We start from the raw sequence: 18,183 nt of genomic DNA, 5'->3' as shown, positions 1-18,183 counted from the left end.
AGGGAGGGAGGGAGAGACAAAAGGTAATTGGTTCATGGTATTAATTTTCATGAGTTATTGCACAGTTTGGTCTCACTAAAATGTCATTGTTATTTTTTCATATTTCAAATAAAGTATGTCTGTATTTTTTTATCCAAAGCAGGATCTGTTTATGGAACTCGAGTTGCTTCTGACATTATCACACTGATATAAAAATATGGGTCTGATGATGCAAAGGCTAACCAAATAAACAGGTCTCTGTGTGCCAGCCCTTTGTGGAAACATATTGCTCCAGGTATCATTGGCATTTTGACTGACAGCTAATTTGTTTTTTAATACGGTACTCTATGAAAAAAAGAAGATCTAAGTTAAAGTTGCCATCTAAGACACAAGCTCATGGCTGGGGTAGGGATACAGGATCGGTATCAGGAAACCCCTTGTGTCAAGCTCTGTTTCAATAACCAAATTTCAATCATATGCACCAAAAGGGAATTTTGTGGGCCTATGCAGAGGTAATGGCAGCACAGCACTGCTAGGAAGAACTGGCTTCATGGGATCATTGGGAAAATGCAGGATATCTCAGGGTAGTATTGAGAAGCTTGGTTCTTACAACACAAGACAGCGGGCAAATTCCCTCCTGAGCAACCTTTCGAGGGCCACATGCTAATGTTGGGCAGAGCAAGAGGCAAAAGTAGGTGGGACAGCAAATGTAAATGGTTATAGCCCTAGGAACTCCTGACCAGATGCCAACTATTACACCTCTGGACTAGGTGATACCAGAATACGTTTTGCTGGGATGAACTCACTGACGCCGGATACCTGGTTTTGATTGTTCTTTTCCTCTGCTCCCACTTCCAGTGGACTCAGCTTGGTAAAGCCTTGCTGTGGCTGAGGGAACTCTCTTCTTCTTACTTTGTTTGTGGGTCTATACCCTGATGTTAAGGACCCACACACCCTGCCCCTGTGTCCATAAGGAAGGCAGTAACGCTCCCACACACAATCTTTTCAGTTCCAAACTGCAATTATTCCCTCCCCTTCCTTGAAACCAAAGTAGCCCACCACTCAGTCTCTCATCTCATCATTGCTGCCCTCCTAACACTAGGGAAAACTTCACATTTAACCAGTAAAATTGGCGTCCTGTTGTTCTTCAATAAAACTCAATTTCTGGAAAAGTTCTGTTCATGTGTCTCTTGTTTTCTGAGTATCTTCAGAAGACACTCCACTGCATAAACTAAATGTTCTGCAGTTACTCATGCTGTTGTTCTTTGTATTTGGAAAATGTGCTAGTTTCTGGGCAGTTTGTCCCCCGAGGGAGTAGAGCCAGGATCACAGAGGTAAAATAAGGAATTAGATCCCCTCCAGTTATTCAAGTCACATTTAAGCTACAAGTTATTCATGTTCCAGAAGGGCTTATTCCCTTAACACTGAGAAGTAGTCTGTAGACATCTTCATAGACGTGTGCTGAGCAAGCATGGTAACAACTGGCTTCCAGTTATTTCTGGGCCTAACTTCGGCTGCTAGTCAAAGTTCTCATTTGACCTTTAAAGTCCTTTAGGGCTTAGGCTAATTGAAGGACTGTCAGTCTCCATATGTGCCTACAAGTATGCTTGTAGGTCCCCTTGCCTGTTGGCTACCAGGGAAATGACCTTTGTAGTGGTGGCACCTCGATTGTGGAATGCTGTCCCCAAAGAGTTCCACCTGGCACCTTCCTTGTTGTCCTTTCAGCACCAGGCAAAGAGCTTTGTATTTACCCAGGCCTTTTCAACCTAATTTTATAGATGATTATTTTTAGATAACTTTTAATATCTTGCTGCCTTTTGGTTTTTTTGGGATATGTTGTTGTTGTTTTTCTTTCTTTCTGGTATATGTTGTTGTTGTTGTTGTTTTTCTGGGATATGATGTTGTTGTTGTTGCTGCTGCTGCTGCTGCATTTAAAATACAACATTAAAAACAGTTTAAAGCAGATCACTATCACAGGAATGGGAGGAGGGGGGTTCTAAAGTATTCACCTCAAGTGTCAAAGGTCAGTGTAAAGAAGTTCGTCTTCAGCATATGACAAAAACTGTATACTGAAGTGCCAGACACACCTTTTTGGGGAAGGCGTTCCACAGCTTAGGGTCTGCCATAGAGAATACCCTCTCCTGATCCATTACTATTGCCTGAGCTTCTGATGGTAGGACTACCAAGAGGGCCCTTTCTGTTGATCTGAACACCCATGAGGGTCTGTGGCTTTCAGGTATTTTAGTTGATTGAGTGGATTTACAAAAACAATGTAAGCACAAACAATGTAAACCAGAGTGTCTATGGGTTCTGGAGCTGCTTTCCTCCACCCCTGTCTTCCATTAGCAATTAAAGGTAAAGGTAAAGGTACCCCTGACTGTTAGGTCAAGTCGTGGATGACTCTGGGGTTGTGCACTCATCTCGCTCTATAGGCTGAAGGAGCCGGTGTTTCTCCGCAGACAGCTTCTGGGTCATGTGGCCAGCATCTGGCGAACCAGAGCAGCGCACGGAAACGTTGTTTACCTTCCCACCGGAGTGGTACCTATTTATCTACTTGCACTTTGACGTGCTTTCGAACTGCTAGGTTGGCAGGAGCAAGGACTGAGCAACGGGAGCTCGCCCCATCGCAGGGATTCGAACTGCCAACCTTCTTATCGGCAAGGCTCTGTGGTTTAGAACACAGCACCAACCGCGTCCCTCTATTTGGGATTGGAGGCAACTAAATTCAAAAGGCAACATTTTATTGGCTTTTATTGGCTAGTTACTGGGGAGCTGCTGGATCTATGTGCAGCTCCCCTGTGTGGTTAACAACAAAACTGCAGGTGGCAGCTTCACAATTAATGCACCACTAAGCTCTGGACTGACTCTGCCAACCCAGGTTGGCCACTAGCCATTGGACCTTCCTGGATGGGAAAGAGTGTGAAGGGTTTCTTGCTCCAGTTGAGCCTTGCTTGAGCAACATTGTCTTCCAGAGTTCTGATATCCATGGTTATGTTTTGGTTCTAACTTTTGGCTTGCCTCCTAGTTTGCCCATTGGTCTTGATTTGCTATTTAGTCCTCCTGACTACTGAGAGGCTCCACTATGGCTTCTAGTTCTTGGCTTCTGGCTCATCCCAGACTGCTGCCCACAGCCCTGTCCTACCATATTACTAGGGGTAGCTGCAAGAGCACAGAAGCAGGCAGTACATTAAAGCTGGAGCCTCCTCTGTCCATAAGACATCTTCTTAGGAATTGACTGGTGGCAATCCCACTAAGGACAAGCATCAACTCTTCTTCTGCTAACTCCTCCTCATGTTTCTTTCCAAGCTGCCCTTGTCCAGTGACCCAACTCCGCCATATGGAGATGTCATACCCTCCAACATTTCTGTGACAAAAATAGGGACGTCCTATTGCATAATAATATATATTTGTAATTATTTATACCCCACCCATCTGACTGGGTTCCTCCAGCCACTCTGGGGGGCTTCCAACATATATGAAAAGCACAATAAAACATTAAACATTCAAAAACTTCCCTATACAGGGCTGCCTTTAGATATCTTCTAAAGGTTGTATAGTCACTTATCTCCTTGGCTCGGGGGTCACATAACTCCATACCCTCCAACATTTCTCCAATCAAAATAGTGACGTCATAAGGAAAAGTGGGACATTCCAGAATCAAATCAGAAACTGGCACGGCTTCTGTAAATTTTGGGCTGTCCTTGGAAAATAGGGACACTTGGAGGGTCCAGGATATGTGATGATGAGAGAGCTGTGGTGGGTTGAGGCCTTGATTCTCTTTAAGCAAACAGTTCTCCAGGCAGTGTAGTTTGAGCCAGTGCTGGGGCAATCAATACTACTACTGCTATTATTATTATTATTATTATTATTATTATTATTATTATTATTCCGCCCATCTGACTGGGTTGCCCCAGCCACCCTGGGCAGCTTCCAACAAATTTAAACATCAAACACAATAAAACATCAGACATAAAAAACGTGCCTATACTAAGTTGCCTTCAGATGTCTTCTAAAAGTCCGTTCTTTTAGCGCTGTTCAGTCAGTTCTCAGTGCTGGACCTCAGTGTCTGGGCTGGATGATGGAGGTATACAGGGCCCATGGGTGGGTGCAAGGGGGAAGCTGCCCCCTCTAAATAAAATAAATAAAAATACTTAACCAACTGACCAACTGTGTCACAGATAACTCAATCCCCCCCACAACATAAAGCCTGTCCCCCTAAAATAAATCCTGGCCAAAGTCGTCTCAGGTTGCTAAAGTACGATACCATTTTCTCCCCAGAGGAGGATAGTTTCCAGGTCGTAGGGCATTCCAGTCTCCATTCTCTGTTCTTGGGACGGAGGGCTGCACCCCTGAGATTCATTTGCAAAGGGAAGGATTCTATGCCTTCACACTTTGCTTCCAAAACAGCGGTCCTCAGTCCCTGGCTGGGAATCCAAACTAAGGCTACCAGATTTTTTTCAATGAATCCGGGGACACTTTTCAACTTCCTACTAAACAGATGGATCCAGAATGCGGCAGTTAGACTGGTGACTGGGAGAGGCTGCCGAGACTACATAACACCGGTCCTGAAAGACCAGTGTCTTTGGCTCCCAGTACGTTTCCGAGCACAATTCAAAGTGTTGGTGCTGACCTTAAAAGCCCTAAACGGCCTTGGTCCAGTATACCTGAAGGAGCGTCTCCACCCCGATCGTTCTGCCCGGACACTGAGGTCCGGTGCTGAGGGCCTTCTGGCGGTTCCCTCACTGCGAGAAGCAAAGCTACAGGGAACCAGGCAGAGGGCCTTCTCGGTAGTGGCACCCACCCTGTGGAACACCCTCCCACCAGATGTCAAAGAGAAAAACAATTACAGTGGTGCCTCGCTAGACGAAATTAATTCGTTCCACGGGTCTTTTCTTATAGCGAAAAATTCGTCTACCGAATCCCATAGGAATGCATTGAATTTTTTTTTTAAAAAAATTGCCCATAGGAACGCATTAATTGAATTTCAATGCATTCCTACGGGAAACCGCGATTCGCTAGACGAATTTTTCGTAAAATGCATTTGTCTAGCGAGGCAACCTCCGCTCGAAAAATCCTTTTGTTAAGCGGAAATTTCGTTAAGCAGGGCATTCGTTAAGCGAGGCACCACTGTCCCAGACCTTTAGAAGGCATCTTAAGGCAGCCCTGTTTAGGGAAGTTTTTAATGTCTGATGGATTTCTGTATTTTAATATTTTGTTGGAAACCGCCCAGAGTGGCTGGGGGAACCCAGCCAGATGGGCGGGGTAATAATAATAATAATAATAATAATAATAATAATAATAATAATAATAATTTTGTCATCAGGGGACTGATTTGTGAATCCAGGGACATCTGGTAACCTTAATCTAAAAATCCACTTCCCTGCCACCTCAAAGGCTGGCCTTAGGATTTCACCTAAGTGACTCCTATTTGTGTCACCTCAAATGCAAAGTCTGGATGGCCTGCAGTCTCTTCCCTTTTCCCTCCTCACTGACCTAAAATGGATTTTTCTCTCCATCCTTTTTGGGATTTGGCACAACAACATCTCCCACGCAGCCAGGTGAGTACCAAGTTAATTGGTATATTATTGCCTATTATTACATACAGCAGTTCTGTTATTGAGTAGGTTTTAATAGCATGCTTTGTTTTTGCTATATTTTTCGGGGCTTTAGTTTATTACTCCCCCACCCCCCTCGGTCATTTGAAAGTTGGAAATGATTATTCTAAAGACCTATGATTTGTGGGGGTTGTAGTTCCCAAAAAATTATTTAGATCATGTATAGATCTTTTACAGATAAAGAGCAGCCTACCTATTGAGCTCAATATATACAAAATCCCAGCTTGAGTTCTGGCCTAGTTTAGGGACAGACAGTATTGTTGGAAGAGAAAACCAATGTTTTTAGGGTGGTAGGCAACCTAGTTTCTATTATTTCTATGTGGAAGCTTGAACTGTGAATATTATTTACAAATCACTGTTTAAAATAATTTTCATTCCTGAAATAGATCCTTCATCTGAGGAACCTGTGAAGTAATTTGTATTAGTGCTGTGCTGTGCCATGATTTTGAAATCCCAAAGCGGCTGAGGTGCTTTTAATGTTATTATTACTTTTTTTGTTACAACCAAAAACACCCAGGTGGATTTCACCGACAGAAGCTAAGACGCAGAAAAGATTGAATATGTCAACAAAATGGTGGAAGAGCACCAAATTAAGTTAAAATCTTATGAGGTGTTGAAGAGCAAGGTAAATGATTGGTTACAATATCATCAAATTAATGAAATGTATAAAATGGATTAAAAAGTTGGTTTTCAAATGAAAAAGTCTAAATTGGAAATGGAATTGCTAGATTCAAAAAGTAAAAATTTGTCAAAAATGTATAATCTATTGTTGGAATGGCATACAAAAGATGAACAAACAAAATGTGTTATGATTAAATGGGCAAACGATGTAGGTCCTGTAGGACATAACATCATGGTGGAAGATTGGGAAAGGTTATGGAAGCATAATATGAAATTTACCGCGTGTACAGTGTTAAAAGAAAATGATGTATAGATGGTATCTGACAACGGTAAAACTAGCAAAGATCTATCATAAACAAGATAATAAATGCTGGAAATGTAAAAAGCAAGAAGGAACCTTCTTCTACATGTGGTGGATGTGCCCCCAAGTGAGAGACTTCTGGGAAAAGATTTATAATGAATTAAAAAAGTGTTGAAAAACACCTTTGTTAAAAAACCACCTTTGTTAAAAATACCTAGGAAGGATGTTCCTTTCTTTTTGTATGCCACAACAGCTGCAAGAATTCTACTTGCAAAGAATTGGAAGAATGAAGAATTACCAACAGTGGATGAATGGCAGAAGAAGTTGATAGAATTTATGGAACTGTCTGAGCTGACTGGGAGACTCCAGGATCGGAGTGAAGTAGCAGTGGAAGAAGATTGGAAGAAATTTAAAATTTATTTAAAGAATAAACCTATAATAGATTAGAATTAGTGGAAGTGAGGGAGATAAAATAGAGGTTGTAGATAATACAATGGTGTGAAATAAGCATTGATAGAAGTTAAGGACAATTTAATTAAGAAGTAAGATCTAGATAGAATATAAAAGGATAAGACATAAAAGATTAAAGAATTAAGGTATAGTTAAGATTTAGAGTTTACTATGGAGGATATGTAAAGAATCGCAGAAGGAGGTGGAATGAGGAAGTCAATAGATTGGAAATAAGGGTTATAGTTAGAATTTTTGTTTTTGCATTCTTTTTGTATTTTTCTTTTTTCTTTTTTGTAATTTTCTTTGTGTGTTTTGTATTTTTGTATGTTTTGTTGTTTGAGAAAATCTTTAATAAATACATTTTTTAAAAAAATTAATGTTATTATTACTTTTACTCTGGATAAAACCTGTTGTTGTCGTCCCCCTCTTCTCCTCACATGGGATATGCTTTCATCTGCTATTGTGACCTGCTGTAGCAGGTGAAAAAAGACTATTAGTTTTACATGGACATCCTGATAATAACGGTTTTGAAAACTTGGGCTTGGATCCAATGTGCCATTCATAATAACTTCAGTCTCTTGTGCTTTTGTGCTCAACCTCTCAGATTCTCCTAGGTTTAGAGCACATACTTACAAAAAAAAATAAAAGCAAGAGTGGCCACTTAAGAATGTATTCAGCACACTTTCTCTATTGCAGAGTAGATTCAGGTAATGATAATTGCACTGCACATTGTGAGCATAATTGTAGGAGCCAGAACTCCTCTGCAGACCCAACCCCTCTCTTCTTTTGAAACACCAATCAGCACCACTGGGTTCCATGCATGCCTCTTATTTAACTGAAAATAAAGCTACCAATATCATAATGCTGTTACACAAATCTATGGCGTGACTGCGTTCGGAATACTGTGTGCAGTTCTGGTCGCCTCACCTCAAAAAGGATATTGTGGAACTGCAAAAGCTACAGAAAAAGGGTAACCAAAATAATCAAGGGGATGAGGAAAGGTTGCAGTGTTTGAGACTTTTTATTTTAGAGGAAAAGCGAGTAAGAGATGACATGATAGATTTCATAAAATTATGCATGGCGTGAAGAAGGTGGACAGAGAAAATCCCTCCCCTTATCTCATAACAAGTTCATAACTAGAACTTGTGGAAGCTAAAGGAAGATTCAGGACATATAAAGAAAATAATTTCTCCATGCAGCACATTATTGAAATATGGAACTTGCTCCCACTAGAGGCAGTGATGGACAGGAGCTTAGATAGCTTTGAAAGAGGGTTGGACAAATTCATGGAGGACAAGGCTATCAACAGCTACTAGCCGTTATGGCAACCGTATTTACTCGAATGTAATGCACACCTCTTTTTTTGCCAAATTACATCATGGAAATTAGGGTGCACATTAGATTTGATGGCACATTACATTCAAGTAAATACGTTATATTCTATATTCACTGTCAGAAGCGATATGCCTCTGAATACCAGCTGCTGGGAATCGCACATGGGCAGAGTGCTGTTGGAAGAGCATGGTAGGAAATTGAGATTTGTTACCATGCTTGCTTTCCTCTTCCATCCTCATTCTCCCCCCCCCCCTGACATCATGTTTGTTAGATTGTGAGTCAAAGGGCAGGGATTGCCATATCTTTTCACATCTGTCCAGCACTTAGGAAACTGCAGGCACTTTATAAATGTTTCTTCATCATCATCATCATTCTGTAATGTTTGCTACATAATAGGGGAAAGATGGAAAGGGCGGGTCTTTTACTGCTAAAAACATCAGTAAGAATAAATAATTTTAAAAGGAGCAATGTAAGATCAAAATATAGAGTACAGTGGAACCTCGGTTTACGAACACCTTGGTTTACGAATTTCCGGTTTACGAACGCCGCAGACCCATCTGGAAGGATTAATTCACTTTCCATTACTTTAAATGGGAAAGTTCGCTTCAGTTTATGAACGCTTCAGTTTATGAACAGACTTCCGGAACCAATTACACCCATGCTTCGGGTTAAGTACGCTTCAGGTTGAGTACTCCGCGGACCTGTCTGGAACGGATTAATCCACTTTCCATTACTTTCAATGGGAAAGTTTGCTTCAGTTTATGAATGCTTCAGTTTAAGTACTCCGAGGACCGTCTGGAACAAATTAATCCACTTTCCATTACTTTCAATGAGAAAGTTCGCTTCAGTTTATGAACGCTTCAGTTTATGAACAGACTTCCGGAACCAATTGTGTTCATAAACCGAGGTACTACTGTATCTGATCTCCAAAGCAGCATGTTTTTAATATTACGCCTAGATATCTTTGAAGCATTGCCATTTTTTAAAAAACAACAACAACAACCTTGCTTGACCAGAGATTATAGACATTAGTTTAAAAAGTGAACATTGATGTGGAAGTTTGGAAAAATGAGAAACTGAGGAAAACTGAAATTGACAGATTCATCCATCCGTAATTATCTATAATTGAAACAAGTCTACACTGTTGACCTCCACTGGAAGAAATCAGACAGAGCAACCATTTGTCATTAATTTAACACAAATCTCTCTCTTCCTCTCCACTTATTTCCATTCTGCAGTGTAAAAAAAAAAAGGTAACAATGTTCCGCACCCCCCCACAAAAAAACCTTCTGAATGAGAGTATTGATGTTAGTTTTATTCTAAACCCACATTTAGAATCGTGAGGGCCAGTCGGGTGTGTGTGTGTGTGTCGGAGGGCCATTTGGTTGCCGTGAGTTGATTTTAAATGTCATTGGTTTAACCTCCTCAGAAGGAATAAAAATGTGAGGAGCCAGAATCTGAGTAGAGGGTTGTTTTCCATTTTACTTGAGAGCTTTTGCTATTTGCTTCACATACCAAACACACACACACACAGAGAGAGAGATATCCATTAGCTCTATCCCAAAGCAACAGGTTCAGCCAGGCTATTTCCCTGAAAAAGCCAGATACCATTCTCTTCCATGGTGCAGATGAGGAAGGGCCATGGCTCAGTGATAGAGCATCTTTTTTTTGCATGTAGAAGGTCTCACATTCCATCCTTGGCATCTCCAGACGGGGCTGGGAGAGACCTCTGTCTAAAATCCTGGACAGCCATTTCCAGTCAAAGTAGGGCTGGGGGCTATTGGTTTGTTTTGGTTTTGCTCTTGTTTTAATTATGTGGCTTTACTCTGTACAGTGGTACCTCGGTTTAAGAACAGCCCTGTTTAAGAACTATTCAGTTTACAAACTCTGCAAAACCAGAAATAGTGTTTTGATTTGAGAACTTTACCTCGGTGTAAGAACGGAAGCTGAATGGTGGGAGGGCACCGGCGGTGGGAGGCCTCATTAGGGAAAGCACGCCTTGGTTTAAGAATGGTTTTGGTTTAAGCACGGACTTCCGGAACGGATTAAGTTCATAAACCGAGGTACCACTGTATTTTCATGCTGTGAACTGCCCTGAGAGCTTTGGATGAATGGCATTAGGCAAATTTAATAAATATTAATAAATAAATGAATAGACAACCTTGAACTACTGTAGATGAGCAGAGGCATTCCTAAGCTCCCTTGCATCCTTGGCAAGGAGCTGTATTGGTGCCCTCCCCCCCTGTCCTGTGACTCCAAGCCACTCCAAGGCAAAGTGGGGAGGCGTGATTTTTGTGCCCCCTCCCGGCCTGTGTCTTTGGCATGAGCCAACCTGGCCAACCCCTAGGTATGCCCCTCTAGATGAGCCAAGGGTATATTGTGATTTCCTTTGTTCCTACATCAGGCTCCCTCTCCTACGGTAATCTCTCAGACCCCATCCTTTAGCAACAAGGTTTCACCCCAGATTCTTGGAGTCTAAGACTGAAAAGGTCTGGCAATCCCCATTCTAAAGCCAGAAACAACAACAACAACAACTTTTTTTATTTATACCCTGCCCTTCCCGGTCCAGAAACCAGGCTCAGGGCAGCTAACAACAAATATAAAACATTGATTAAAAACTACTGAAAAACAGCTGAAAAACAACATAAAGTACAACATAAATGTAGCATCACCAGGGCTAACTGACCAAGTTAGTCTTGCTATGGCCAGCAAGGAGACCAGGGAAGTATTTAGATGTGGGGACCCAGAAAGGTTTCTTCATAGAAAAAGGGAAGGGAAAAAGGAATGGAGGATCAGGCTGAATTGAAGGCCAGGCGGAATAACTCTGTCTTACAGGCCCTGCAGAAGGAGAGGAAGTCCCACAGGGCCCTAGTCTCATGGGACAGAGCATTCCACCAGGTCGGTGCCATCACTGAAAAGGCCCTGGCCTTGGTGGAGGATAATCTGGTTTCTTTAGGACCCTGGACCTTTGAATAGCAAAGTTGTCACAATAATTTCTTTCCCTCTGTAGTTTAACCTAGTTTAAACTGTAGTTTAACCTTCACAGAATTACAGTTCCCAGCAACCCCTAGCAAACCTCAGTGCCCAGAATTATTTGTGGGTAAGAATGTGGGAAGTGGGGACAATGTATGCTTGAGGAGACTGAATGAAACCTGGTGGGATTGTGCACATGAGTGTGGTTTGGGGGAACTCAATAGCACTCTTGTTACCTGATTCATTGGCAATGAGATTGGCTCTTCTTAATTTTAAAGGAGACGGACTCTGGCAGAGAAACCCATACATTTTGGTCCATTTGTGCTTTTTTATTAGTAAAGTAAAAAGCCTGTGAAATTCAGGCCTTTTATTAGGCCCTTCAGTTTATGCAGTTTGGGGAGGTAATTATTTTAAGAATAATTGCTCATGATGTTACCTGAGGCAAGTCATATAAACAGAACTACATGCTCAGTGCCATATTGTCCCAATACCACTGGCAGTAGGAAGCTTTAAAATCTCTTGCTTACTTGGAATTCCTGTGGCTTAGCATTCATTATCGGTGCCAGAGGGGAATGGATGCCAAAGGGAGCATAGAAACAAATGTTGTTAAATTGGGGTAAGTATTAAATGCAACAATGTAAAAGTAAGCATGATTAACCTGAAATTTTGATCATATCAACGTTATCTCTCTCTTAGACTCTGGAAACTGATTGTTGGTTAGAGTTGACAATACTTGGCTTCAGTGCTTTTTTTTTCTGGGGGAACACAGACATTTTGTGAATCTAACGGGAGAAGAAACTAAAAAAGTTAAAATTTTTAGTTTCTTCTCTAGCATGGTGAATTGTCAGTCCCTTTGCTACCCCCGATGACGGCCTCATTTCCTGCGGTGGTGTTTCTGAGTCTCAGATGGAAGCGAGTGTTTAATGTGTGAAGTAGGAGTCAGAATCTAGCATGGTCATTGGTCAGTTTCGTTGTTACCACCTCCAATGGCAGGTTCATTTTCTTTCCCAGTGATTTTCTTGAGTCAAAATGAGAGTACCCTTAAACATTTCTTAAGGGGAAAAAAACCCTGCCTGGCTTGATGGACAAATTGTCTGACCTGCTATAAGAAACTTTTTATGTTATTGTGTATGGCTTTATATTTTTAAAAGATAAAGCACTTTTTAATGGCTGCAGTTTGGCACAGGTTATTAACAAAATGTCTTTTTAAAAAGAGTCATGTCACATTAAACATTTACAAATTTTGTTAGTACATTGTAATGGAAATGTGGAAGACCTTTGTCTTGTGAGAAGTTACTGGTGAAAGTTAACGGTTCCTTTTATGCCCATACCTTCTTCTTTTTTGGGGGGGGTATAGGACCCTTTAATAAGCCAGCCTCATTTCTTATTTTGTGTTCAGACACCTAAGGTACTGATAAAGTGGCTAGTTTCTTATCTGTTGCTTAGTCACAGGGAGCTCTTTGCAGAATTCAAGGTCAGCCACCTGTTAAAGGAGCTTGGTGGTATGTAAGATTAAGATTAACATTCTTAATCTCTAAGAATGTTTGTTTGAAAAATATAAAAGGGGTTGGAAACTCTTTGCTCTGTTTTCTCATCCTGCCTGTAAATGCGCACGCGCGCGCGCACACACACGTTTATCAAGGAACAGACCTGGTATGCTCTTTGCCTTGTCTGAATCCAAAAAGAACATAAAATGTAAAGGTTGGAGTTAAATGGCAATGGATTTCAAAAAATACAGTCTGTGATCAGGGCAGTTGCCATTATTGGGCAGAGTAGGAGAGATGCCTTAGGCAGTGGATACTGGTATGTGTCCACTAGTATAGCATCTAGATCAAGGGAAGTAATAATACCACTGTATTCTTCTCTGGTCAGACCTCACCTGGAGTACTGTGTCCAGTTCTGGGCACCACAGTTCAAGAAGGATACTGACAAGCTGGAACGTGTCCATAAGAGGGCAACCAAAATGGTCAAAGGCCTGGAAACGATGCCTTATGAGGAACGGCTTAGGGAGCTGGGTATGTTTAGCCTGGAGAAGAGAAGGTTGAGGGGTGATATGATAGCCATGTTCAAATATATAAAAGAATGTCATAGAGTAGGGAGAAAGATTGTTTTCTGCTGCTCCAGAGAAGCGGACACGGAGCAATGGATTCAAACTACAAGAAAGAAGATTCCACCTAAACATTAGGAAGAACTTCCTGACAGTAAGAGCTGTTCGGCAGTGGAATTTGCTACCAAGGAGTGTGGTGGAGTCTCCTTCTTTGGAGGTCTTTAAGCAGAGGCTTGACAGGCATATGTCAAGAATGCTTTGATAGTGTTTCCTGCTTGGCAGGGGGTTGGACTGGATGGCCCTTGTGGTCTCTTCCAATTCTATGATTCTACGTGTGTGGTGGCAGCAGCCCCCTGCCATTGCCTCATTGCCTAAGCTATCCTGCCCTATACTGCCTGAACTTGCTTCCCTCAGGTGTCATGGAGGAGACTGACTGCCATCAGCATACATCTACCTGGCAAGGGAAAGGGTTCTACAGGCTGCACAAACAAGGGCCCAGTTTCCCCACTCTGGATTTAAACTTTCTGTGCAGTAAAATTGGAGTCAAAGGAAGGATGGCAGAACTTCTGGCCTCAAGCCACAAATCAACACTACTACATCAGGAAAGTTGTTGTAATATAAGCCATACAGTGAAACCACTTAAAGCAGTTGGACACTCCAGCGTCCATCTACCCCAACCAGTGTTTACTCACTGAAGGGTTCTATTAACTGTTGGAAATCTGCTTTAAATTGTCAAACGCATTGGCTCTCTGCTTGTGTAAAGCTGCCCAGCTGCAGACACCATATGCAGGATTAGGCTTTCTACACACTACAGAGAACCGTCACAGATTCAGATCAGAAGCATAGCCCTGCAAGTGGTGGCACCGAAACATGCTTAACTCAGTAAAGGAAAGGATTGCAAGCCTATGCTGCTGAAGATACTTAAGGTGGGTCCTGTTGTTCCATTTCAGTGTACAGCATCCAGCTGCACACACAAACCTCTTTCTATATATCAAGGACTATAGCTCAGCCATGCCAAGACAGCCTCAAACCATGAGATGCATTTGGTTGGTAGCTAAGCTTGTGCTCTGCTAGATCAGATCTATACAAAAGATTGGTTTTGTGCAGCACATTTACTGTTAAAGTTAGAATAATAGTCATAGCACATCCAGGCAATCTATGGGAACAGGAAGCGGCATACCCCCCACCAACCCACCCAAGTTGTGCAATTTAAAGAAATGCAGGGTCTTTTTAAAATAACTGCTGGATGTGTTAAAAATGCATCTCTGTACCAGGCAGGAAAAAGTGGTGCAAGCCTCAAAACGTTAATTTTGCAGGGCTTCCTGCAACCTTGCATTGCTGTTTATGGGTCTAAGAAACAGATGTGTTTATTGTTTAACTGGGCCAGTGTTTGTGTGTGTTTTGCAGATAAGAAATACTATACTTACTATGCTGTGTATCGCTTCTATAATAAGAGGGGTTTAGCATATGTTCATATCTGTGTATGTTTTAACTGTGTGTGTGTTTTTTTTTTAAAAAAGCATTGGCTTTATTTTTAAAGAACCTGCATTCGGGAAATGGTCAGGGAACATCTGATGCTGAAGAAAATATATTGGTTTCCTTCATCTCCCTTCCATCACTTGGCAATAACTTCAGTTGATTGCATTGTCTGGGGTATTGCAGCCGTAGGATTAGATCCCAAGCACACTTACATGGAAATATGTTGTTACTGGGGAGTGCATCTTCACCGTCATTTTAAGCATGCTCCAGCACCTTGACTCCAAATCTCCATTTTCTCCTGTATATGTGCAATCAGAGATATATGGGGAAGGGTCATAGCTGCATGGCAGAATATCTCATGTTTTGCATGCAGAAGGTCCTAGATTCAATCCCTGGCATCTCTAATTAGGGATTGGGAATGTCTGTTGCCTGGAATCCTGGAGAGTCGCTGCCTGTCTGTGTAGACACTACTAAGCTAAATGGATCACTACTCTGACTCAGTATAAGGGAGTTTTCTATGTTCCTATACATGGATTAGGACATGCAGTAAAAAGGTCCCATTAAAATTAATAGGACTTTGCTTCAAATAAATGCTTTCAGAACTGAGATCTAGAAAAGAATAAGTTTGATTTTTCTCTCTGTGTTTGGCTGTTAACAATTATATATTTTAATGGATGATTTGAAAAATTTAACAAGGGCAACCATGTTTGTAGCTAAAGGGGGGGGAGTGCCAAAGTTCACAGACACGTAAATACCTTTATGAGGACCAATCAAAAAATTTTGATTAGTTATTTATCCGACAGTGGACTTTGGATTTTATTTTATTTTATCATCATCTAAATAGTTACGAAATGTCAGCAGGGAAACCGTGTACAATCATTTTCTTCCAAATGATTTTAAATACAGTATTACAAAAAGAGGAAATGGGAACTCTGAAAACCTGGAAGTACTAAATGCATAAAGAAAGCAATTGTTTCGAAGTTTTGTAATGCTGTTACAGCATTTTAAAGGCCAGTTAAGGGTGGAATGGCAAGAAGAGCAGACCAATAACATTTTTAAAATAAGCCATATGTGGTCATGTCTGTGTGTGTTTTAATGTTTTGAAGTTCCAGTAGGCGAAAGTTTCCAGTGGCATTAGGGAATAAAGTCTACTTCTTAACAATATGTGCTGGAAGGAGAAGGTGGGTTGGGTTGGGGGAGAAACAGCAAGTTGTAATGCTTTGTAGTAGGGAATGTGACAAAATGTTAAAAAGTGAGAATGGGAGTATTAAGGGTGTATGTGTTAAAGCAAGAGCTGGTACCCTAAACTTATGGAGGTTGTAATTCCCACCCTACTGACCTGGGAGTAAGCCCCACTGAATTCTGTAGGAGTTATTTATGAGTAGACATGGTTAGGGTTGTGCATAATGAATTGATTTGTTAACTTCAGATTTTTAAAAGTGACCTTTTGTTTGAGATAAGTCGCATTGAGATAGTCACTGACTGCTTCCAGTGGCAGTACAATGGACATAAATCAGAGCTGGGGGCAATCTGCTTGACATTTAAAGCTTCATCAGAAACAAACTATCCACCAAAGGGGCACTGCTGATCTGCATATCTGCAATTATAACAGATGCCTGCAGTCAAGGTTTTGGTCCATAAATACCTATGCCCAAAATGTGACTCCTGCCAGCCCTGTTTATATCCATCATGACCATAATTCCTCCTCAGCCCCACTCTTTCTCCCTTCCCCTGCTCTTTCCTCTGTGATAGGCACATGAACTATTGGCAATGTGTGAGGACAAAGACAATATAATTTGTAGCAGTGATCTTAGATGTCAGCAAACCGCATCAGATAGAAAGCTAGCTGTCAAAACCCTCAGCTGTCAAACACAACGTACAGTGCTGGCAAAACTTCCTGTAGGTCAGTATGCATAAACACGCATTCACAAGTTGGGTCAGGGGGACATTAGAGGGCAGCAGGTCACTACTGGACTGGCCAGAGTTGGGAGGATCCTGATGGAACCGGTTAGAGCAAGTTAGAACAGGGGAGGCTGGTCCAAGCCTGAAGGGTCAGACCCAGGTTAGGAGGAAGACAATGGAAAATGGTGGAGTTGTAGGGAAAACACCAGGAGTCACAAGATGGAGAGAAGGGGGATGTTTAAGGAGTAGGCATGTGACAGGGAGAGGTCTGAGGAGTATGTGAGGACCAGGCACTTCCTCTATGGCGGAGTTTTGGGGTGTTGGCAGGATGTGACCTGCAAGAACACCACCTCTGTGGGGCTTGACCAATTGTCATTGGATGAAGGATGTACCTCTAGTTAATAATTTTCAATTCTGAAAATTTACAATAAAAGGGGGTGCCTGCTTTTGTTCTGGGCGACCTTCCGGATCCGCATTCTGTCTCCCGCTGTGTTCTTCATTGTGTGCTCCCCACAATAATTTAAGACATAGGCAGCTTCGTTACCACTGTACTTTGAGGATCACTGTGAATTTTGAGCCACCCTTTTGCGGACATGCTAGATTTATTCTGCACTGGCCTTGAAAGCCATTGTGGTCAGGTATGCAGAGTGGACTGGGAGAGCCTTGATTCTGAAGCTATCCACTGCAATAACTGTCTAGAACTGAAACTCTAAGGTCATGTACACGTTACTGGCTTAAAACACAGCTAGGTCATTTCCCCTGTTTCAAGTCACCTTTGCCTGCTGTTGTAGACACCACAGAGGATGGGCAAGGATGCCCTCACTCATCACATTACCTGTTTGGTTTCCCTGCCCCTGCAACACCCCCACCCATATTCCTGAAGCGCAGACCCTCCAAGTGTCCTTATTTTCCAGGGACAGTCCCAGATTTACAGAAGCCATCCCAGTTTCTGATTTGATCCCGGAATGTCCCACTTTTCCTTGGGACGTCTCTATTTTCATATGAGAAATGTTGTGGAGTGTATGGAAGCGGTCGTCAGCACATGTGCAATGGCTGTATGAAATGTACACGCCTCAGCTTAAACATGAAGTGAAGTTTTCCTTTTGGATTGAAGCTGGTTTCAGGAGAAACACATCAAACAGCAGATTATTTCTCAAGAAACTACTGGATAGCTCTGCACTGCAGGCAATGTTGTATGTGCATGGATTCAAATGCCAGCAGGGAGAATGTGTTGAAGCCAGAGTAAATGGTAATGTGTACACAGTTTAGGATGGACTAAGGAAAACAGCTGCCAATGTCTCTCAGACATTCTTTTTTAAAAAAAGATATGTCTGAAAATGTAAAATCTGAATTGGACAAAGAGTTCTCAAAAAACACATATATCCTCAACTACAAATTGGTATAAAACTCCTGACAAATTTACTTAGAGGTTTAAATCCCTCTGGGTTTTAATGAGATGTGGCTCCACTTAAGTCCATTTA

The sequence above is a fragment of the Zootoca vivipara genome, chromosome 11 (assembly GCF_965207765.1).
Source record: "Zootoca vivipara chromosome 11, rZooViv2.hap1.1, whole genome shotgun sequence".
Lineage (NCBI taxonomy): Eukaryota > Metazoa > Chordata > Lepidosauria > Squamata > Lacertidae > Zootoca > Zootoca vivipara.
The sequence above is the reverse complement of the archived record's forward strand: the minus strand, read 5'-3'. Positions refer to the sequence as shown.